This window comes from Apostichopus japonicus, chromosome 18 (genome assembly GCF_037975245.1).
Source record: "Apostichopus japonicus isolate 1M-3 chromosome 18, ASM3797524v1, whole genome shotgun sequence".
Lineage (NCBI taxonomy): Eukaryota > Metazoa > Echinodermata > Holothuroidea > Aspidochirotida > Stichopodidae > Apostichopus > Apostichopus japonicus.
Genome location: NC_092578.1, coordinates 16,521,797 through 16,545,634, shown reverse-complemented (window position 1 = coordinate 16,545,634; position 23,838 = coordinate 16,521,797). Strand labels below are relative to the sequence as shown.

Here is a 23,838-nt window from a genome sequence, read left to right as displayed (position 1 = left end):
TTGGGTCACTAGAACACGTTACAACGAACCATAGCTATAATCAAGGCTATATGTATGAGTAACAAATTTGTTACTAGAGTTCTTTCTACCACTACATAAAGTGTCATTTCAATGTGAATATGAGGCGACGTAAATATATCTATATACTCTACATCAATTCTTTGAGGAGGAGAAAAGCTCAAATTCAGTTAAATTACAATTTACACAGTTGGAGCTTTTTTACCTAAAATTAAAACCTTTTTCTTCTTTTATCAGCCTTGACAGAAGAGATGAGAACAATTGAACTAATCTGAGAGAGCCTGAGCTATGATTTTTTTTTGGGGGGGAAAGGGGAGGGGACAACAGGTTGGATGGGAAAGGGTTAAGGGGTGGGGAATGGGTCTTTCTCTTCAGTCATTGTTGTGTTAGATAGTCAAGTTTCAATTTGGGTGTTCAAAACACCATATATAATGAATTTTACACTGTTTTCTCAAGTTGATTTTCATGAACTTTCCCATGTTATTCTATGCAGTCAATTTTCCTATGTTACTCTAGTATTAAAAAAAAAGGTGAAACATCATCTTCTTAACTGTACATATCATCCAGTAAAAAAAAAAAAAAGATTTTTGGGAGAAATAAAAACCTATCAGAAGTGAATATACTTTACACAGACAAATATTACATCAAAAATGAAAAATTACATGTTTCCACATACAGGTGAATATAAGCCCTGGAGACCAAATGTAACAATTTCAAATTCTTGCCTTTCTAGCCCGAACTCACAATCACACAGATGATTATTTCAAAGTACCGCAGAGCTTCATCCGACACACAGCTGATTTGCATGCAAGCTCACTTTAAATTGGGTTTATGTTACGGCAGTACTACGACTACAACAACAGCGTGTACCTTGTTTTGTGAGCATCTGCATTCTGCACCAATCAATACAAGCAAAACAAACAGTCTAAAAGATGTCTACGTAAACCTACGAATGCTACATAACAATCTCTATACTTTCTACGGAGAGATCGAAAGATGGAGAATGTAGAAGGTCGCGGCAACATCAAACAATTCTATTGCGACTTATAGTTAAAACAGGAGCTTGCGCTTCATTTTAAAGACTAGAAGTACGTCCTTCAAAGTAATTTTCAAAACGAAAAATCTATTTTATTTTGTTGGAGTGTTTTCAATCATACAAAGCTTTCTAGGGCACATAACTGTAGGCTTGGTTGTTGAGTATAAATCTACTCCCAAGTATCAAAACACTGAGACTGATGCGAAATTGCCCAAAGGAATTGGAGTGTTAAGTTCACATGCAGTCACCATTATGAAATGCCAGCCAGCTTTATAGACTAACAGTGAGAGAGCCATCCTAAATATACCAGTTTATCGAAATCATATCATGACCCAATTATGAAACTAAAAATCACTTAAAAATACCACCTTCTGGCAAATAGTTATGGTTTGCCTAAAGACAAAAATACAGCAGCTTTCAATTATCTACCAACCTACTTCAAATTGAGTCCTTGTTTAAAATTCAATTTTTAAAAGGGCCAATTTTCTTAATGAAATGACTGAATTTATATTCATATTTTTTTTTAGGATTTTGTATGACTTTTTGGGGGGGGGGGAGAGAGGGGGGTTTTATTCTGTGTTTTTGTTTTAATTATAACCATACTACCTGTAAATTCTTGCATTTCTAAGAGTTACACAAATTATGAACCAACATACAACATTATTGTATCTTACAACCAACCCTCCACCCTTTTTCCCAACCCCCCCCAACCATCCTCCCCCAATACTTTCATTCTATATTTCTTCAAGTTTAGAATATGCCACATAATTTTAAATAGATCAATTGAAATGATATATATGAATAATATGATAAAGGTATCAAATTTTCAGTTTTAAAAGATGGACCTGACCAACCATAACAAATTTGGACAGAGTGAAAAACTCTCGCCTAGTAAATTAACCTACCTGTTACAACTCATGTAAAAACAATTTAAAATAACATAATTACACTACAGGTAACACACCCTTTAGTAACTCTATTTTAAGAAGAAAACCTATCCATCAATGAAAATAACCTGCCACCCAAAATTGTGACTTTGATCATAATACAGTAGGGTTCGTTCATATCAAATGGATCTCTCATCCATACTTTTCCAGTAATTTACTCGGCCTGACATAAGATGAAACTTCAAACAAACATGACTCTCCTCACAGGACATCAACCCTAACCACTCTTGTGCTGCCTTCATCAACATAAACATACAGACCGTATATTTAATTTCATATGATGTTTGCAAAGGACTTTTCTTCAAACATCAGCAAAAGTGATTCATTCAAAACATTCAGCAAAGAAATAATAATAAACAATGAACAGATAAAAAAATATATAAGGCAAAGTCTCCAGAAGTAAAAGAGTATGTCCACAGATCAAATCCGGGAAAACAAAGAAAAGTCATTGACTCATCGTGGACCAAAATAACTAATACAGACTAAAAGGTGAAAGACCAAAACGAAATGATCACAGATTTCAACTTTTAATCTGTTTTAATTTGATCAATTTACCAGCCAAATCAAGGAATATAAAGATCCCAACAAAAAGTCAGAAAGATTTGAACTGATCCAGCCATTTTTTTATCAAAACTTCATACTTTTACAACAAAGCCTTCAACTTCACATAAATTATAACACAAAAGGTATGTACCATAGCTTATATGATCCACTCCTCAACTCCACAACTTACAAATGAAATTTGGAATAAAAACAAATCATGGAATTCCAAGCCGAAGGCCATTAACAAGCCAGGTAAACGCATCCAATTGAACTGAATCGAAAAAAATCACTGGTACGAAAAACTATACCGGCACAGAATATAAAAGTCGTCGATACTTGACCGAGAAAATAAGTCACAATGTAAAAAAATGAATCTCGTAGAACGTAATAGAATTCTCTCCTGCCTTACGATTAAGACAAATCAATTTATAGAATCCAGTAGTTGACAAAGTTTGATATCACAGATGTGGAAAAAAATCACTGCTCGAGCTCGTTAAGTATCAGGACCTCGTTTACCCATTTGTGGTTGTCCTCCCACCACTGCAGCAAATTACTTCATCCCCCTCTACATATCCACCACAAAATAAATAGCAAATATTCCTTTACTTCACTTGCATGGTAGGGAGTCCATGTGGTTTCCGATCCAGAAAGAACTCTAGACTATTCAACCCCTGGCTAATAGTAAAGTATACAACTTATTTTAAAGGGGGAGCACAGATTTTAATCGCTGGCAAAACACTGTTGTAATGTTGAAAGTTATCATGATCATTTTGAAATGTATGATCATGATGTAAATCCAGGGGGAAGACTGCCTGGTATATCTGACATTAATTATTTTGGAATGCAACAGAGTTTAAAATACATGGGCTATGAAAAAAAAACAGTTTGACTATGGACTTGAAATTTCAAAGCCAAGGATACAAGAACCGATTCTTGAATACTTGAGAAAAATGCCACCTATGTGCGAGGTTATCCTTTAAATAATGCAGTTCAGGCTTGGGCTTGATGAATAAAGGCACTTAGTCACCAACAAAAGAGTCTGTTGTATTGAGCAACCAATGTGTCCCTGAAAGGGGGAAACTAATCCAAATATGAGAGGTTATAGACTGATATGGGATTTGAGGGATGTATATAGCCTAGGATGAGTTATTATATCCCTATGGGGGTAGGTTTTACCCTATAGAAGGACAATAGTTATCATACAGTCACCTTGATTGGACCATGGAGGTAAAATGATTGGTCTGAAAACCAGGAAGTGAGCTGCAAATTGAGGACATCAAATAATAACCCTCAGGGAAACTTAACAAACTTCTCTCCTGTGATTGTTGAAAGTGGTACAGTACCCCTGTTGCCCCCCCCCCCCCACCCTCCCCTCCTGAATTCAAAGCAATGAGAACTGGAACCATTTTCCAAACTTTCTAGTCTGAATAGTGAATAACATAACAGTTTGATTACAAGAAAAACCAAAATGGAGATGCAATTTTTGAAATTTGCAAGAAAACTGTAACAAGAAAATGTTGCTAGTTTATTTTTTTTTTATTGTATATAAAATCATAGCGGAATACTAGTTAAAATCAAGTCATTGCATTCAAACCAACTGCTGGGTATTTTTCTAATTTTTTTATTATTATTATTATTTATTTATTTTTTGTCTTGTTAATTTTTTTTATTTATGGTTCTTTGGGGTAATATCCCTAAAAACTGATCACCAAAAAAAAAGTTAAGCAACATCTCACAAGTAACAAAAGCAATTTCTCACAGATGTAACAAACAAAATTCAATGAACTTAGCCTTGTATAGTTTTTCAATTTAATATTAGGAGAAGTCAATTTTCTGATGCATCAATGATTTCGCACTAACAAAACGGTTCCCCTCCATTGGAAATGGCACGAAATCTACAGGAGAATGGAAATTGCAGATACACAACATGACTACTGCTCTTCACTCAAACCCCATCTTGATAATAGATTTTTATAAAAAAAATAATAAAAATATATAACAATAATGATAAAAATAATAAAAATACAAAAAGCTATGAAAGTAAAAAGAGAAAGTGCAAGGACAATTTTTTTTTAACACCTTTGGGCGATATGTTAATGTGACAGGAAGGAGATATTTTGGTACGGATATCTATATATACACCTAACACATCAACTGTATGTATGCTACAATCATAACATTTAATCTAACATATACAGTTGGAATGTTTATTGTGGCAACATAGGTCTAACATAAAATTGATCAGAGGGTGATTCAGGGTCACCTTCCTTATAGCTCATAGCTATTTTTAAGTAAAGCCCAGCTGCTGTTATAAAAACCCTTTTATGACATAAAGCTCCAAGATACAGCTTTAGGATTGAATCAAAGGGGATTTTAAGGTCATCCATAGTGACTCCAAATTTGTAAGCCAGCTAAAATCACTTCAAAAGTCATCAAAAGCCCTTTCCTGGTAGTTCTGAATAGATCTGAAATATCCCCAGACATTAATTGAAACGGGTTGAATGGACAATTGAATGTCTCAGTGAATAAATACGCTTTGGGGAGGGAGAGGGGGAAGAAGAGGAGAGGGTGAGGGGAGGGTGAGGGGAGGAAGAGGCTAGGAGAGTTGGCAATGGTGACTATTATTCAATGACTGTCTTATCATATTTAGACATAGCACAAACTGCAACAGCTGCTATCCTTTAAGTTTGATGATGAAGTTGCAGCTATTTGTCCCAATTATGACATAACAGATCTTTACTGCTCCATCCTGACTTCAGGACGAAAACATGTTCTGTTACCAAAACAAATACAGAAAAGGATAACGAAACTCTTTACGAAATAGCCACAACTCCCTGAATCGACAATGACCTTAATAGGAAACTGAACCGAAATTTTTAAAGGCAAATGTTTACTTTACCACTTACAAGACGACTGAATAAAGGAACACCATTGAAGATTTGGTTCTTCAAATCTTAAAGGAGTATCATATCTATGCAGAAATACGACGTGAATAGCAACAAAATAATCCAAATTTGAACCAAGAGTAAAAATACAAACTGTACTCGATACCAGCAGCCAATCACTCCTTAGGAGAGGCATCAAAAGATTTCCCTGTGATTCAGAAAACTAAAAAAAAATTCCAAGATCGATTCAGTAATAGATCACTTCCACTGGATTGAAAAGACTTAGAAATGATCCCTTCCTGACTTTTGTTGTAGCTTGTTACCCGTAAAATGCAGATCCCTTGGGCAAAATTTCTCCCTTATCACCATCAAAACACACAGAAAAGGTATTAAAAGGAGGCTATTGACACATTGTATTCATCCCTGTTTGTATAAATTTCACAATACTATTGTATGCTGTAGGACCAGTATATGCATGCAACCTTACTCGCAAAGAATACAACTTTCGATGGTAATCCAGAGATGAAAAATATCCCACACAAATGCTTCTTCTTAAAATTCAACTCGATTAAAGTTCTAACGATGAGTAGAAATTAATATACAAGAACTTCTTCAATCTTTCCCAGAGTAATGTATAAACATACAGTAAGTAGGCTTATTATTGGCCCATGAAGTCACTAGAAATCAAACACAGGAACCTGTAGGGCAAGGGGAAGTACTACCCTTCCCATGGCTTCCTGCCACAGTGAGACAGTAACATGAAGGTTTCTTTATCACAAACTTCCTGTTTAGGGAATTAAATGTGTCAGTCTTTATTCCCTGTTACCTCTCTACTGATAACAGATACTTTTCAAGGGAGATAAAAACTTATTGGCAAAGCTGGGATAAACTGTGCAGAGCACTGGCTGTGTTTGTTTTTAGAAAGTGGGGCAGTAGGGATTAAGTAAGGAGCCATCTTCATCTATAAATATCATTCACAGACAAAGGCCTAAAGTTCCTTAGTATGGGGGGTACACAAGGTATCTGGGATTAATTATAGAGATGTGAAACTTTCATGATGCAAGGATCATATTGTTGTGTGAAGTGCATGGCCTTCTCTTTCAGATATATAGCAAGCTAAGTTAGACAGTTTCAACATTACCCAGAGGTATAGAACTCAGGGTGTGAATCAATCACCCTACACCATCCCACCCCCATCCCCATCCTTCATTTTTGTTTCTGGAAACAGCACTGTAAAAAGTCAGACAAGAACAAGGTCCTATGTGGAAGATGCGTGCTGACACTTGAAAACATTTTCTGATAGAATTTTCTTGTCCTCCTCTCCTTCTTCCCATTCTACTTCTACAGTATGACCCATCACCCCCCCCCCCCTGCCGCTTCTCCTTAAGCCTTCTCTTCCCATTCCCAACCTCTTTCCTTTTCTCCTTATCCCTTCTCCTTCCCCTTCCCTTAGTCCTTCTCCTTTATCCTTCTATTTTCACACTCCATTCCCCCTTTCCATTCCATCCTCTTCTTCTGCAGTACTCACCCCCCCCCCCCCTCCCATTTCACCCTCCTGTTTCACCCTCCCTATTTCAAGTACTCTGTAGTTCAAGAAGCAAAAGCAATAATCAGATTAGTAAAGCCAATTAACATCAGTGACCAATTAAAACAATATGTAGGTGAGACACTACAAGTCATTCTTCCATGTATGACCATAAAGTCATGGGTTCAAAGCACGATTAAGGTCAAAGCAAGAGCCCAATTCGAACGAAATGAAACAATTTCTCATGCATCCGTCGCAAAATTAACCAAAGTATTGAAGAAATGTGTGCCCATAAAACGAAAGTAACCACTGTCGTCTGTAATGTTATATCTACTGAAAAATGTAGAAAATAGTCACGCCATCAAATCCGGAGAACCATCAAATCATAAATCCTGCTTTTACTTTTGCAGTTTATAACTTAAAATAGAAATGGGAAGAAGATATCTGATCCCTCCATAAATACAGAGAAAGCAACATACCTATGGAATTATGTAGCAGCTCTAAGGCACTCTCCTATAAATCTGTGTGATACATTTCAAAAATCAATACCACTTAGCTCTCCATGGAAACAACTGACTTGTGATAAGGCCTGACATTGACCTTTCTCTACTTTAAGTATGAGTTATATGATGCAAGGTAATTTATCTACAAAAGCAGCTATCATGTTAACAAAAGTAGCTATCATGTCATCCAAAAGCAGCTATAAGCAGCTATCATGTTATCCAAAAACGGTAATAGGAGTTGTTCTCATCTGTGATCTTAATAGCTGCACTCAATTTTGATCTTAACAGTCATCAGTATTGGCCTCAAATGTGCTACAACATCAAATAATGGTCACACTTGCTCCCCACTTCAACGATACATGTTACTGTGCTGTTGAGGTATTGTTTCTGAAGGAGATATTTAATAGGGTTATGGTTAAATGAACTTACTTCAATCTTCATCTTCAAACTTTACTCTGGAGGGTCAGAACTACCAAGAGGATGCTATAGAACACTTTTAGTCATTTTTCGCATATTTTGCAAATTTGAGGTCGATACGAATGACTATTACAAAAGCAACTTTTAGAGTTTGGTCGACAATTATTTTTCACCAAATGAAGGTTTTTTTAGCAAGTACCTAACGAATTCCCATCAATAATCAACACTTCATCACCCAGACACTTTTTCATTAGTAAAACGCAAATAAAAGAGCCAATTGGAAAATCAGAAAAATTTCAGAAAAATATCAGAAATGTTTGATTTTTACTTCACAAATTGAATTGACAAACAAGCTAACGACCAACAATGTTATGAGGTTTTACAAAGGAACACCATCAATAAAATTGATCAAAATGTAACTTAACAGTTCCTTTAACCACTTTTTATCCAAAATCTAAAGTAAACTTGACCTTGGTTGCTGTTCCCCAGGTTTTATTCACAATTATCTGATGACAAATCACCAAAACCACATGTTTGCTTGAAATTTGGCATCCTATCTTTTTGCAGGATCTACTTCGCTTTTGGCATTAAATTGTTCACATGTTACAGTAACAATTCAAATATTGACCACAAGGGGGAAGGGGTGGGGACAAGGCTCCAATTAAGGATGGTTAGGAGGGGTGTAGGGAGGCTTGGCAATTTTTTATAGGGGTAAGTTAGAAATTGCCTTGAATTTGAAATGACAGGGCACCATACCAAGTGTTCCACTTTCTAAGGAGCAGCAAGGCAATTGTTTGTCCAAAGTGAAACAAAATATGTAAAGAAATGTCAGAAAACAGGAACCAATCCCTGCTTTTTTCTTCAACACTTCTGATTTAACTTGATTTATTATATATTGAGGGCTGTACCGAGAGTGGTAGGGGCACCCATGGCCGATGGCCACTTGTAATATTGGTGTGGTTGGTTAATTCGACCCCTGGATTGAGATGTAGAAACTAAGGGATCAAATGGATTCTAGCAACAACACATGTGAGATGAAAATACATACAAGAAGGCATCGTATAGGTACTCCAGAATGGTATATATGGGCTGCTCGGACTCCCGATATTATTGGCGGTATAGTGTGTTTTGGTCATAACAAAAAGAACATGGTTACTCCAGACCTTGCATACTCATTTACTTTGGTAAATAAAGATGGTTTTAACTTATTTGGTCAACTATCAAGGTAAAGCATGTATATATATGTAGCTAACAGCTGTAGGCAAGGTTCCTATGACCACTGGTGGCAGTATTCTGGAATGACTGTTTAGTCAACTCCATTGATGGACAGTAATTCTGTAATGCTGCCATCATTTTCTTAATATATACATTTTTAACTTTTCATTTCCTGGAATGTTTGGGATTTCATTGGGTCTTTGCTGCAATAGAGTCAAACTATCAGATAAATGAGGATTAAGCCATCAAAGTATAGCAGGATGTGGTAAGAAACAACTTTGATAAACTCTCTAATCTTATCTAATCTTATCTCTAATCTCTAATCTAACTGCTGCACATACATCATAACACACAGTGCATACATATTCATGTCCACAGTCATCCAGATTAATTAAAGTTGCTGAAGAATGGGTGGGAACCAGGTAGTCTTGTCCATTTTCTATCAATATACATATATGGAAAACACAACATTGTAATTAAATGCTAAAGTACAAAACTGTAGCACTGAAAAAGAAACATCAGTTGCATCATCTTTCCAAAATTTAATGATTTCCATAGCAACGTCCGAAGTTGATTATATTACAAAGAGGCTCTAAAACACAGAAGGGTAAAGAATTCCTACAGCATGTATTTGCAAGACAAAAAAAGTTTACTAATCCTCATATAGCATTAAAATTATTAAGAAATATTTGAAATAGTTAAAAATTTGAAAAAGTTCAATTAGAGAGGAAGGCACAACAGATGATCAGGAAAATGGTGGGATAAAATAGATGGCGCTCTTCTGATATTGCCAAAAAAAATTGTGAGATGTCTGCATTAGTTATCTGTACAATCGATGTGAGAGTAATAGTAGATTAGCAGGTCTCTGCACATCTCACCCCTAGATGAGAAAATGAAACACTACTGGCTCAGATATCTTTAACAGACTTACTCAAGTCTTTTCTTAGACACAAAGACAAAACAAAACCTTTTGATACCTCATTGGATAGAAAGATTTTCATAGCCAAAGTGAGGCCAGTTACCAGGGGAGATCAGTGTCAAAGGTTACCAAAAAGGTTCTTGACTTGGGAGAGCAAAAGGGCTCTGTTAATGAGGAAACATGTCGGTGATAAGCTAAGTAATGTTTGCGTTGTTAACATCTCCATAACACAGGTTAAACGATGACAATTGGACTTTGTGTGTTCTTTTTAATAATTGAACCAATTGAGACTGCTTAATTACCAACATTTTCACTTCAGTGTGTCACATGAGATCAAAACATTAACAAAGAAAATACTAGAAAAATGAGAACATCATAGAATAAATGTATATTTTTGTTCTAACTCCAATGAATCATTTTCAAAATTATCCCTAAAAAGATAAAGAACCCTTTAAATCTACCATTTATTGAGCAGGTGTTTTCATAAACGCAATTTATGCAAAATGATATATGATAGAAACCTCAGTGCCATCTTCATCACGACCTTAAGTGACATATTTTGATCGAACAGTGAAGACTAGGCTTTGAATAAGAGTGAAATTTCACAGCAATGGGAGATACCCTAGTGATGACAATCTTGAGGAAATAACGCTAACCTCAGGTTGCCTTAGTCTGAGGTGTCATGAAGATTCACACAGTTTAATTATGGCAAAAGATCATCAAATATCGTTGATGACTGAGTGAGAAGCCATGGGAATTGGGATATCAGCCTCGTTAAAAGGTGAATCATAATTGGCCCCAAGTTTAACACGTATAAAATTTGCTAGAAGTTCTTCAAAACTACTTTCCTAGAGGCAGATATGAACTTGTGGATAATTCCATTTTGAATCTATTGAGAAACTGTATGAGTGTGTGTAACTCCTTTTCACAGTGTGACAGTTAAATGACAGTTAAAATTATAAAACTGATGATGGAACCAATACTTGGTTTTCTAGCATATTTTGGAGACAATATACTGATGACATTTAAACTCTGCTGCTCTTGTAAAAAATAACATTTTCTGTCTTTTAAACGACAATCATGGCATCCTATTCGCATGACCTTTGCTCGTTATCTGGTCTGATGATTATAGCACTCAAAGGCACTAGACTGATATAAATATGACACATGCAGTAAAGTAATTATATATGAATAGGTTTTGTTAGAACTATCCCGGAAAGCAATCCTTCTTAAACCGTGATTGAACCCGAGACGAAAATGTAAACAGTGATTTCAATGGAATAATAATCATAACTGACTCTGGGGAATTCATCAATAACATATTTAAGGGATCCTTTCAACAACAAAAACAATAAAAAGGTCTCAAGAGACTAAAGAGAAGTTTATCCAAGCCAAGAGTATTGGATAATTATAAACCATTGAACAGAGGTGAACTGTTGCAATACTTTGCAATATAGTGACATCTCATGCAAATTGTTTTTACTGTTTGCATGAAAGACAAACATAAATAAGCTGAAATCAAAATGTATATTGTGGGGGCAAGGGGGAGAAGAGGGGGGAGGGAACTTCAGCATTTATGCAGAGGACCCTAACAGAGCCAGGTAGAAACAGCTCTGGGTTTTTTAATGCATGTGATCTAGACTCTTTTACAGATCTAAAAAGAGTTTGTAACAAGCTGTCACATGTTTCAATCAATGTGCTATTTGTGAAAATTTGTTGTCAAAAGATCTCTTTTTAATTATTATGAGAAGAATCACAAGAAGAAATATCTGTCCAGTATATTCCATTTTGGAGATACGGATTCAATTTTACTGACGCTCAAAGCTTAAACTCAGTTCAGTGAACTAAGGGTTGAAAATACTTCAAAGAAGCTTTCTGATTGGTTGATGACCATGTGTGTAATATTACCACACTAACAGTAGGCAATATTTCATTGCAAAAAATCTGCTAGTTATGAGTCATAAAAACCATATATTAGTTCAATTATATCACATTATTATCAAATTCGGGAATATGCAGGTACTTCGCCCAGAAGTGATCATTAGCCTAGATTCCTCAAAAGGATTTCTCAGTGATTTCAGAGATGGCAGCCTTGTCAAGTTTTGCAGAACTAGAGAGGAAAGATGTGACAGCGCCCTCAGTTCAAGAGATCATGGCTCAAGATCCCCCCCACTGGGAACTTAATGTGAGCTCACTTTCAGGTTAAAAATAACTCCTATACAGCTGTCATGTTTGTTTGGTTTTTTAGCTCAAAATGAGCTCCCTTGTTTTGTACTTAGGGATGGCTAACAGCCAATGTAAGGTGATGTTGTGGGGTACTGTATATTCTCCATGTTATCTTTGATTCTATGGCCATACCCAATGGGCAAGCTGATAGGATCTTCTCAAACAAATATATATATCCAGTCTTTGTCAAAAGAACAGCTAATATAGAGATCATTTACACAACACAGAAAATTATCCATTAAATTTAAATGCACATAGAGATCCTCTGTGATGGTTCCTGTATCTGTAAATTGGGTTACCAGGGCTTGCTATTCTGAAAAATCCCTGGAAAACAATGGCCTCCCACAAAGCCTATTTCATTTAACAAACCACTTCAAGTTCTAATTTGTGGCTCCTCAGTGTTGGAATGGTGGAGCAAACTTGTGTGTTGTGTGATCCTTCAGTTAAAGTACTTAAACAAAAGTTTGAACAGTTGTCATGGTACTAAAATGCTGAGGTCAGTTTATATAAATGACCTCTAAAATATACTATTTTAGCCCTTTTCAAACCCTTCACACTCCTTTAACCAAATTTAAAACAGTTAACTAGCATTGAATGGGATATTGAGAGTTAATACCTATCAATAAATCACAGTTTATATTTTCATAATAGCCTGCACTTTGTAAACAACAAAGACCCGATTACTCTGTCAAAACTCTTCCTGGTTTTATTCCTTTATGTTATTAATGTTATATGATGTTGTAATGTTATAATGTTGGTGAATGTTTGAAGTACTAATCCACTATTAGAGTAACCTTTTCAGTATATTACTTACAAAATCAACTGAGAAGCAAACTGCAATGTGCAAACCCTCTTATTCCTCAGAAGCACAGATACAAAATCATATGTTTTTTAAGTCCTTATTCAGCTTAATTTAGGATACACAAACCCAAGCTCCATCATTTAATTGCTATGACCTACCTCCCCAAACAGCTTAGAAATATTTGATTCCCTTTGAGAACTATCACAATTTTTACAAATGACTTTATAGATTGTACGTTGGAAAAGCAAAAAATATAACCTATTCAATAACTGAATAAAGAAATGAAACTAATTGATTTAACATAAGAAACCATACAGAATATATGCACATTCCATTAATGTCATAAAGTTTTACACAAGAATGGTCATCACATTGTTTACTCATCATGTTGAACCTTTTCTAACCATCTTGACTGTTCATATTCAGAAATATAGTCAACATTTGTTTCTAATTGCTAAGAAACAGTTAAGAAATGTCTTATTCCATTTGGGAACTATCACACTTTTCACAAAAGAATATTTCCCAAATAGGGCAAGATTTTTCTGAGCTATAAAGCATAGTTGTCTCTTTCATCAAACCTAAATATGACTGTTGGGTTTGTGTCACCTTTTAACGCATACGTTTTTATCACAAACGCTAATATTCTGAACTGCCTGACAGTACTGCACAATGGAATGTGTACGATTTCCAAAATCATTGTCTCCATTTTCACTGTACATGTTTATAAACGAGGGAACACCTTCTCCGCAAATTTGTGCACTACAAGCTAAATTGTGAGTTGATAATGTTTATGCCATTTCCATTATTTTGCACAATTGTGATGAATGCACGTACTATAACGTCTCTATTACAACTTTAAATTATCAAAACTACAGTATGAAATGTTTCCCGAAAGATCATGAGGGCAGTATTGAAGAACTTAGCATACATAGACATCCGATGTGTGATCTCATTAATTTCACTTTTGCTTTGGCTTCGAGTACATCATTTCTGTATGCTGCCATGTTGATGAATCTAACCGTAATAGTAGTAACTGACTTTGCGATCCGCGTTTCGAGTCATTGCCAAACTTTGCAATCCACGGTCTCCTCACCAGATTACAAGGTCGGTGACTCCATAGTTTTCCCCTTCAGGAAACCAAGAAAATGCTTGATTTAACATGACAAGGTAAATAAACCTCAGTTACGTTTTGCAGTGTAAGCACTTTTAATGCAGATTAATGTTAAATCTTTTCCATAATTTTGTTTAATGTGCTATAATCTTTTCATTACAGCTAGATATCACTTTCACATGACTCTGAATTGCTAGATTTGCTAGATTTGAGTAACCTTATACTATACAACTACCTCAGCAAATTTTTAAAGTCTAAGCTCTATTGTGAGTTAATTTTAGATATCAACTTCCGTACTTTTTTTTTTCTGCATCCGTTTGATTAATTTGCTATCACTTTTCCATTAACAGCTTGAAATCACTTTCAAATTACTTAGATCGTACATTGGAAAAGCAAAAAATGTAACCTATTCAATAACTGAACAAAGAAATGAAACTTCTTGATTTAACATAAGAAACCATACAGTATATATGCACATTCCATTAATGTCATAAAGTTTTACACAAGAATGGTCATCACATTGTTTACTCATCATGTTTTACATTTCTTACCATCTTGACTGTTCATATTCAGAAACAGTCAACATTTGTTTCCAATTGTGGAGTCCCATGCCTGGTAGAGTGACAGTATCGGTATCAAAATAGCCTTAGAGATTTCCTCTAACGTATGATTAGAGCAGATCTATTCGTTAAATCCGATATGTTTTCCACATGTGAAAACAGATGGGGTAATGTCTGTGAAGTCTTTTCATAATAAGATAGTCACTACATGGAACTGGTTAAGAAGCTTCACGCTTTCTTGATGATTTCTTCGACCTAAATGCACAAGCTTTCTGAGACTTTTTTTTTTTTCCACATTAAAGCCATATCAACTATTAAAGATAAACAAGACAATGTGCTCATCCTACTGTGCAAGGAATTATGGTATTTTGAAATACCAAAGATAGGTTTCCATAGCAACAGGGAAAGCTATGTGCATCATTTGTTATACCACCAGGGGAGCTGCCAAGGAATGTCACGTATCAAATTTTTCAGAGTATTGCTTAACTTCACAATGAGAAACTACATAAAATTCTTTTCTAGGCACTAGAAAGTTTAAAGTTGCATATCCCCCTCTCTATAATAGACTACAAGAAGAGTAACATGAAATTTTCACATTAAAAGCACAAATCCTATTGAATATTATTTAATTTTTTTTGCTCGATTTGGTTGATTATTCTTACAAGCTACAGTGTATTATTAAAAATAATTTTGCAATAGTTAATATGTACAGTAGTCATGCTTTGTGGAGGACAGAATTGTAACAATAGTACAAGGAACTCCACTCCTCCCACAACAATAAAACAAAACATTACTCAATGTTTAAGGTCAGAAAATGTCATGTAACCCATTGTGAAAACCTTCAGACAAACATGAGGAATGATTCCTCAATCATGTTAAACTTTTAGAGTTTCCTTATCCTCCACTGACCCCCCCCCCGCCTCCCCGCTCAGATGACCCCCTTCTTTCCCTCCTCCAAACCCAATTCTTCCAAATGCACACATGGAGATAATGATCTGTTCCAAAATTTGAAGTAGACAACAAGTGGTACATTGTTACTACTTTAAACATTGCAGTACATTATAAGTCTAATAGCCAGAACACACTGCTTGGGTCAGCATACATACAGTATTAATACATCCCTCCCTACATGTCCAAGAGCATAATTGTTATTAGAAAACCCCAAAATAGCAACAAACCATTTGCAGTTGCAAAGGAACTAATTGAACAAAATTTACAAATTTTATGATGGCCTTGGAGACTAGAGCTGTTATCACGTTTTGACCTAAGAGTTCCAGGGTGTTCTGCAGTATTAGAAGGATTGTAAACAGAGCTATAGAGTACAGTGAAAGTATCCCTACTTGACATATAAATGTATGAACTTTTTTGTTATTGAGATGTTTGCCAACATCTCATTTCCTGATTAGTTTCATATCTATTTGGCTAAAGAAAACAATCAGCTGTCATCTAAATGGGATACCCATCGGGTTCTCCCTGGTAGGAATGAACTGAGTGTTGATTTAATATGCTACAGTCTATTGGCAAAGTATAATAAGTTCTATTGGAATTTATATGCAGCTGAAGGAGTACTTTCATAGGGGGGTGTATTTCTTTTCTTTTCTTTTTTTCAGTTTATATAAAGCGAGCTGATTGTCCCTCCTACAACTTGGCGTTTCTTTATGAAGGTTATCCAAAGAGCAAAGATGATCGTTCCAACAGGAGTATGAATTTAAATGTATCAATTCAAGGTTATATGTCAGTCTTGAGTTTGTGATTTCCTCCCCGTTTCCACCTTCCCTTTATTCAAGGTTATGTCAGTCTTATATAAATAATATTTGCTTTTTATATAGCACTTTATACCAGCGATAGGTCTCAAAGCCCTTAACAGACGTTATTTTACCCCAGGTCAATGATAACCTGTCCCAGAGACAATCCCTCCAGTCAGCAGCAGTTATATACTGTGCCCAATGACAAGTTACCTCACAGGTACACCCATTTAACCCCTGGGTGGAGTCTTGAGTTTGTTCCGTGATTTCCTCCCCATTTCCACCTTCCCTTCTCTACATACCTTTCTGTGGCAGATGACAACATGGGCCCATGTTAGCTTGCATGAACAGTAGTCAGTATTAACATGCATTTGACATGCATTTGACATGCATTTGACATGCGTTTGAATAAGAAATGATCAAAGTAAATGCGTCAAGCATAAATAAAAAGAATTGAAGTGTACCAGCAGGTATCACTCAACTCGTCAAGGCCATGAAAACATTCTGAAACATATTTTTAATTATAACACCATGGGAGCTGGCAATTAAAGCTGGATATGTTACCGATATATAGCTTGGTAGACTTGAAACTTTATACAATAGTCCAGAGGAACATTAATGTTTGGCATTTGAAAGAGGAACACATTATTAATATCCTGGTGAAATTTGCATTCCAATCCATATTGATTGTTTTTGAGAAAACAACATTTGAAGTTGACATGTTTTGTACCAAAAGTGAACTTGAAGCAAACAGGTCTTAATATGTCATATATGCAAAAATATTAAAAGTCAAACATAATTTCCCTCTGAACTACATCTTCTTACTAAACGTGGGAATAGGTCAGACAGTAGGTAGCAGAGTAAACTATGTCGGGGTTCCTAATCATAACATACTGTTCGGTATCATCATAAATAATTAAATTACCATCAGTCTCAACAAATCCTAAAAATTCCCTGTATATTTATTTCTCTTTAATAACATGCACTTCTTTCAAGTGTCTTCAGGATGTGAAGTTGTTCTGGCATATGAGAGCCATATGAGAGTATAACAGCTTAAGGACAGCCTTTAATGATGCATTAGCCCTTCAATAGGTTGGTTAATTCATCAAGCTCTACTTATTCAGTTTGTTCACGTTGAATGATAATCTCAAGCAGGCTACATCAATTGACCTGTATCATGATAAAATTACATCCAGGCGCTACTACCAATTACCGTACTAATGACACCAAGATATGTGGGTCAGACTACATGATGCAGAACATTGCATATATCGAATAATGGCACGACTTAAGCCATTTGATGTTCTAATTATTATTCTCATCCATAAAACTAGTATAAACTGAAATATCAAGGCCACTTTTGCAGCAATTGTTGTGATTTAGATAATAGATTGAGATAATAGCAGGCTGAGAAACTAACATACATGTTACTGGAACCTATCACAAGGTGGATAGTAACAGCAGACGGGGCTCAAAATAAAGATTGAGAGAGGGCAACCATTTTTACCTAGGGCAAGTTAGAAACTGTAAGCTTTGTAGCTTTCATTCAAATGACGAAGCACAACAGCAATGTTTCAACTTTCCCAAATTTGTAACATCTGCACCGAGGCATTTATATTGTTTTCTTTCTAAAATGAGAGAAATTTGTAACATTTGGCACCAAGGCATTTATTTTGTTTATCGGTTTATAGCATTACGAGTGGTGGTTATAGATGGAGAAAGTGCCCCTCTGATGTTGTGCCTCCCCCCACTTTTTGGAAGCTTCCTACCCCCCTGATAGAGAGATTATTGTAGCAGACTAGCAGTGCCCATTGTGTGAAACTGAAATGTCAAATTGTGAAACTGCATAGCACAAACATGTCCTTTGCAGCCTAGCTGCAAGATGCTGCAGTCCCCTTTTGGGTTCTCATTTTGAGACAGCTCCTTTGCCTGATTATGGCATTTAATAATCAAGATAATTTTGAGAGATACCCACAGCAACTTGACTAAATGGGCACAAACGGCTGTTGCTGTTGGTAACATAACATGATTTTTAAGGGGATTATATGGCAAGTGGAACTACCATGCCTTCCCCTGACCCGCACAAATATTATCCTGCCCACATATACATCACATGTAGACAACTGTGCATTCCAACATGTAAGCTGATGTCATATATCATGTAATAAATCATTCAATGTAGTTATATAAATATTTTACCAAAATAAATTAAAAAGTATAAGGAATTTCGAGTGGGTGTATGTAGCACCAAAAGGCTAAAGAGTCTAATACTAATAAAAATTTAATATTGTGACGCCCATTTCAAATATGACAATTCTCTTTCGTTTTCCTTTCCTTAATCTTTCCTCCTTCCCCTTTTTTTTTCTTTTCTCTTCTCACACACCCACACTTGACACCTATCTGAACGGATTTATTATATTTTGCCTTTAAAAAATATGCCAAAGCATTGTGTAGTAAAATCACTTCAGGGCAGGGTATTTGGGTAACAAGACCAAAAAGTATTGTTGCTGTAATCAAACCAACATTCTTGCAAAATTGGTAATGTAACATTAAACCTTCTAGATTGTTCATCATGTACAGACTACCCAGTGGGAGACCTTTTTTTCTTAAATCCCATTGCAATATCTGTATTTCAGTACAATCGATCTATCCCTGGGAACCTGACACAGGGCAATACATATGCATGCAGTGCATACATATATCACTACAAGTTTTAATAGTAAGTACGTAGCATATATAGTGCAGCACAGCTTCACACGGCTGCATATATAACCTGGCAATGAAACATGTTCATATCTAAGAAAAAACAGAAAAGCACAACAATTAAGAAACCAGCAAAGATATGAAACTCTACCTAGAGATATATATATATATATATATATGACTTCAATCTAGAGATGCGTGACTCTGCTTGGAAAAATTTATGATTCTACCTAGAGAAATTTTTGGCTCCACTTACAGAAATGTGACTCCATTGGAGATTACATGTGTTTCCAAGTAGGAGTTGATTGCAATACCTGCTTTGAGAGTCAATGGACAATTCCTCCCTAATGATGACAAATGAGGATAATATAGGGGTCATGTATTTAGTTCACGAGGACAGGCAAATGAAGTAGCCAGCGAACTGAGGAAATATTCGTGCATTACCCCATCATTAATAGGCTGAACTAACAAGTGCATAACTGGTACAATAAATCTTTCTACACTTTCACAAGTACTTCTAATTTTAATTGGTTACAGGTTTACTTTAATTTATTCATGAATGGCTACAGTGTCTTTCGCTTTCGACAATTGCCTGCATTGACATGAATGACCTTTGTTCGCATGTCAAAGTTAGGCATCAAACATTTTAACTTGGAACCATTTATTTCCCCCTTTTATACTAGGCTATGAATGTGCCGTAAATGGCACTGTAAGAAATTTCAGGTAGAAAGTCAATGAAATTTCATATGAAAAACATCATTATAAAATGTAGTAGTTGAAAAAATTTCATAAAAATTCCAACAAATTAAATCACCTATAAACCTTTCCCATTTTTCAATAATTCATGACTGTTAGCCATTAAACACTAAAAATCATTGCCACATAAAATGAAATGTTTTATGGTTCCTAAAGTAAAATGTACCCATACAGTAAAAAGTTACGGTGAGTGCTCTTAGCTTTAATCCTGAGTATAAAGTAAATAAAAGCCTCTCCATCATGTACTTCCTCTTTCAAGTAAAAAAAAATGTCAATGAGTTGTTTTGTGTTTTCAAGTATTGTCGTGCAACACTTTGAACATGCACAATCTAACACTAGAAATGCTGTAAAGATTTTTGTTGTTCCCTTCATCGTACACATTCAACCCTGCACAAGTTGAGTTTCTGTTTTCAACATACAGAGAGTCAAAAATGGACAAAAATCCTTCCCAAATGAAAAGGATACTTATCGGGCTGTGCACGAAAACTTCAGGTAGTAATTCATACTTCTGATAAACAAGAAAAGGCCTTGAAAAGTCCAGTTCCAAACGAATTGAAAACGATAGAAGTTCCGAGCTCAAAACGAACTTCTAAGTGGGTGGCAGAATGAGAAGGGAGGGCGTTGACCAGAGAGGTCCGGACATAGAGGGTGCACAGCATTCAAAGGTTACCAGTTCATGCTATGCACGATAGAACAAGAGTGCTGAGGTTGTGACGAGACATGTGAGTGAGGAGTGAAGTAAATAGAGTCAAAACATGGGCTAATCCGCCACAGGTTTTTGGCAGAGCTCTATTAAAGGTTATGCCAAACAAAATGCGCAAATAAATTTTATAAATTTGAAATAATCAAATTTGTAGGGAAAAATCTTCAACTTTAACAGAAACTCAGGCTTTAATAAAAAATTAGTCTGACGGTTACGTAGGTCACTCCACTGTCTGGCTTTAAGGTAGTATGCAAATCATTAACGTCCTTCCATTTGATCGGATGCAGGTGTCCCTCAGATTCTCCTGAATGAGCACTGACCCAGAATAGGACGTGACTGCAGAAACATTTACCTGCATAATCTTGGTCAAACCAGTCAATAAAATTGATAAAAATGTGCAAACATATTTGATTAATTTGATGAAAGGGTCATACAGTACATGTGCATCAATACACCTTAACGCTGTATAATGAATTTGTTATGCGAGATATTAACCATTGCAAAGAGCCACAAGCACTGCACTTTTGGAGAAAAAAATTACAAATTTATTTGTAAACCATTCATACAGCCCTGTACAATTAGCATTACAGTAACAAAGTATTTTTTTGTCTCTCGGGCCTGTCTCTTTCTTCCTAATCCAGATCGAAAGAGAATCTGGATTAGGAAGAAAGAGACAGGCCCGAGAGACAAAAAAATATCACAAGTCGAGTATGGCAATACATATCATCAATTTAATGCACTATACATTCATTGCAATTTAACTTGAGGGCTGCGGATACCTTGTGGCAAATTTTACGCAACATACTAAAGAGTTGTTCAAAATATTAAAGACAAATTCCTCACCCAGATCAATAGTCTATTTTAATTAGTACCATTTGTACCTCTCACCCAAAGGAAGACAAATTAAAGTGCAGTTCAAATACATTCTGTTGATGAAAAAGTGTGAAAAGAGGCTAGAACACTACTGATCTCATGGGCGACATTGCTTACGTGACAACGGCAAGGGTGATGAATAGCTTGTGCTGCCATCACTACTATGACCACATTCATGTGAACTTTCATTTTGTTAAGGGGGGGACACTTAAAACTAGGAAATAACTGGTTGTTTCCTGTTTATAAAATATTCCAAGTAATCCAGGATTATATTAAAGCACAAGCAAACATATTTTCCAAGTCTCTTTTAACCAGAATGATGTTTAATCTAGGCTGCTGTACTTAACACAGGACTACTAGTTTGTATCCCTCCCAGTTGTGATTCCAAGAGGACGACTCATAAACTCAATACTCTTTTAGCAGCTTACAATATGACATCAAATAAATGCGGTCAGTTCTTATAGCAGCGAGAGCTAAAGGAATAGTACAGTACACACTACAATCCATCAGTTAATACCTCCTTCAGTAAAAAAAAAAAAAAGCCTCCCTCTTTTATACCATAGAATGCTGACTTTTAATACTTTTTACAGGTCATTATCACTATAAACTTGTACCTTAGCTTAGTAGCTAGGATAAGTCCAGATCTAGTCAAGCTGGACAGAGTATGCCTCCACAAGTTGCAAATTACAAATCAGAAGTCACATGGCACATCAAACATGCACGCACATCGGAACCCTTTTATATTCATATTTCATTCGGTTATCGTATGCACTTTGGATGACTTTGGATTAATCATATTCTGTTCTGTCCTTAAAATAAGCTCCACAGTAATAGATGCTATCTACTGTCATAAAATAAACAGCTTTATGACAACAAGGAAAACTGTCTGACCTATTTTTTTTTTTTTTTGTCTCTTTGGTCACCATAACAAACCAACCACAAAAGACCCTTTACTGACCACTGGAAGGAAGGAAGTATCTAGACGACTACAATACTGTGATGTCACACTGGTTACAATTAGTAATAGAACAGGCATAAATTAACTACACTGTGTGTACTACAACCCAACTACCTAACATCATGCACCCACTCATAAGGAAGAGTGCACTAAATTCCACAGAGAAACCAATATATATACCCACACCTTAGAAGTTTTATTCAACTGTGCTTATCCTTTGTTTTGTTTTTTTACAGGTTTTGTTCTGTTTTATGGTCTTCTCGTATTTTTAGATTTTTGCGTTCGTATTTTACATACAGTTTAATTTTCGTTTATGTGTTTTCTTGACTTTTTATTCCATTGATTTCTCTGTCTTTTTGTTTCTATTTATTTTAGGCTTTGTAAAGAAGATTAAGAACTTATTTATTATTATTATTATTATTATTATTATTATTATTATTATTATTATTATTATTATTATTATTATTATTATTAAATTTTCGCAATTTCCACATCCTCAATTGTTATAATTTGCTGTTATTTGTTGTAATATTTTCTAGTAAGTCTGGAATTCTTCTTGTGGTTATTCTTCTACTTGTTCTTATCATACTAATTTGTTTTCTATCCGCCATGTTGGTCGTTATTATACTGCATGGTGTTGCTCAATTTCATTGTTATTTAACTTTTGCTATTTTTGAATGGATACGTTATTTGTATATTTGTATATTAATGTATAGTTGAAATATACGGAGGAAAAAAAAAGAAAAAAAAGAAATTATTATTATTATTATTATTATTATTATTATTATTATTATTATTATTATTACTATTATTATACTCTGTCTGCATTTTGTCCTTCCCCTTTTTTGTGAGCCTTCCTCATTTCTAAAGTTTCCCTCAAGTCTGACACTGCAGCCAGTTCTTGTAAGGTAACTTATGAAATGATGTTGCAATTTTCATCCAGAAGACGTTAATTATAAATCTGTTCGGTGGTTTCCTATCCTCTTCATAACATCCGTGTAATTTGTCAGTCACTTTGATAGCTCTGTCATCTACAAGGACAAGAATTTACTAATTTCCTTGGGGTCGCTCAAATGCGATTGGTCTCCCCCACCTGAAGTGTATAATTAAAAGCCTTAAGGTAGATAATTAAGATTGTGAGCTATAATGAACTCATAAGATTGTTTAGTGTTTCATATTCATTACAACACTTACATCTAGGCATGGTCTAGGTTTCATAATGAGATTAAAAAAAAAATCAAAAATGCTTTCAAAATTTTACCGTTTTTACGTTGTGTCTGTTAGTTTCAACAACTATCACTGTCATTTTTAGTCATTGACTTTTCATTGACATTTCATCATATGAACAACACCGGTGGTACATTGAAATATTATGAAAAGTTGAAAACCATAA

General features: G+C 35.3%; 1 protein-coding gene across 3 annotated transcripts in view; it reads right to left on the bottom strand.

Moving 5' to 3' along the window:
* Positions 1 to 23,838, bottom strand: part of LOC139958572 (formin-like protein 2) — a 129,898-nt gene that overhangs the window by 66,805 nt on the left and 39,255 nt on the right. Inside the window, exon 1 of one of the 3 annotated variants that reach the window (XM_071955715.1) lies at positions 5,917 to 6,072. The exons of the other annotated variants lie outside the window; for them this stretch is intronic. The gene's annotated coding sequence lies outside the window, so the exon portion shown is untranslated. Of the gene's footprint in view, positions 1 to 5,916; positions 6,073 to 23,838 lie in introns of those variants that run through there. 3 annotated transcript variants of the gene reach the window in all.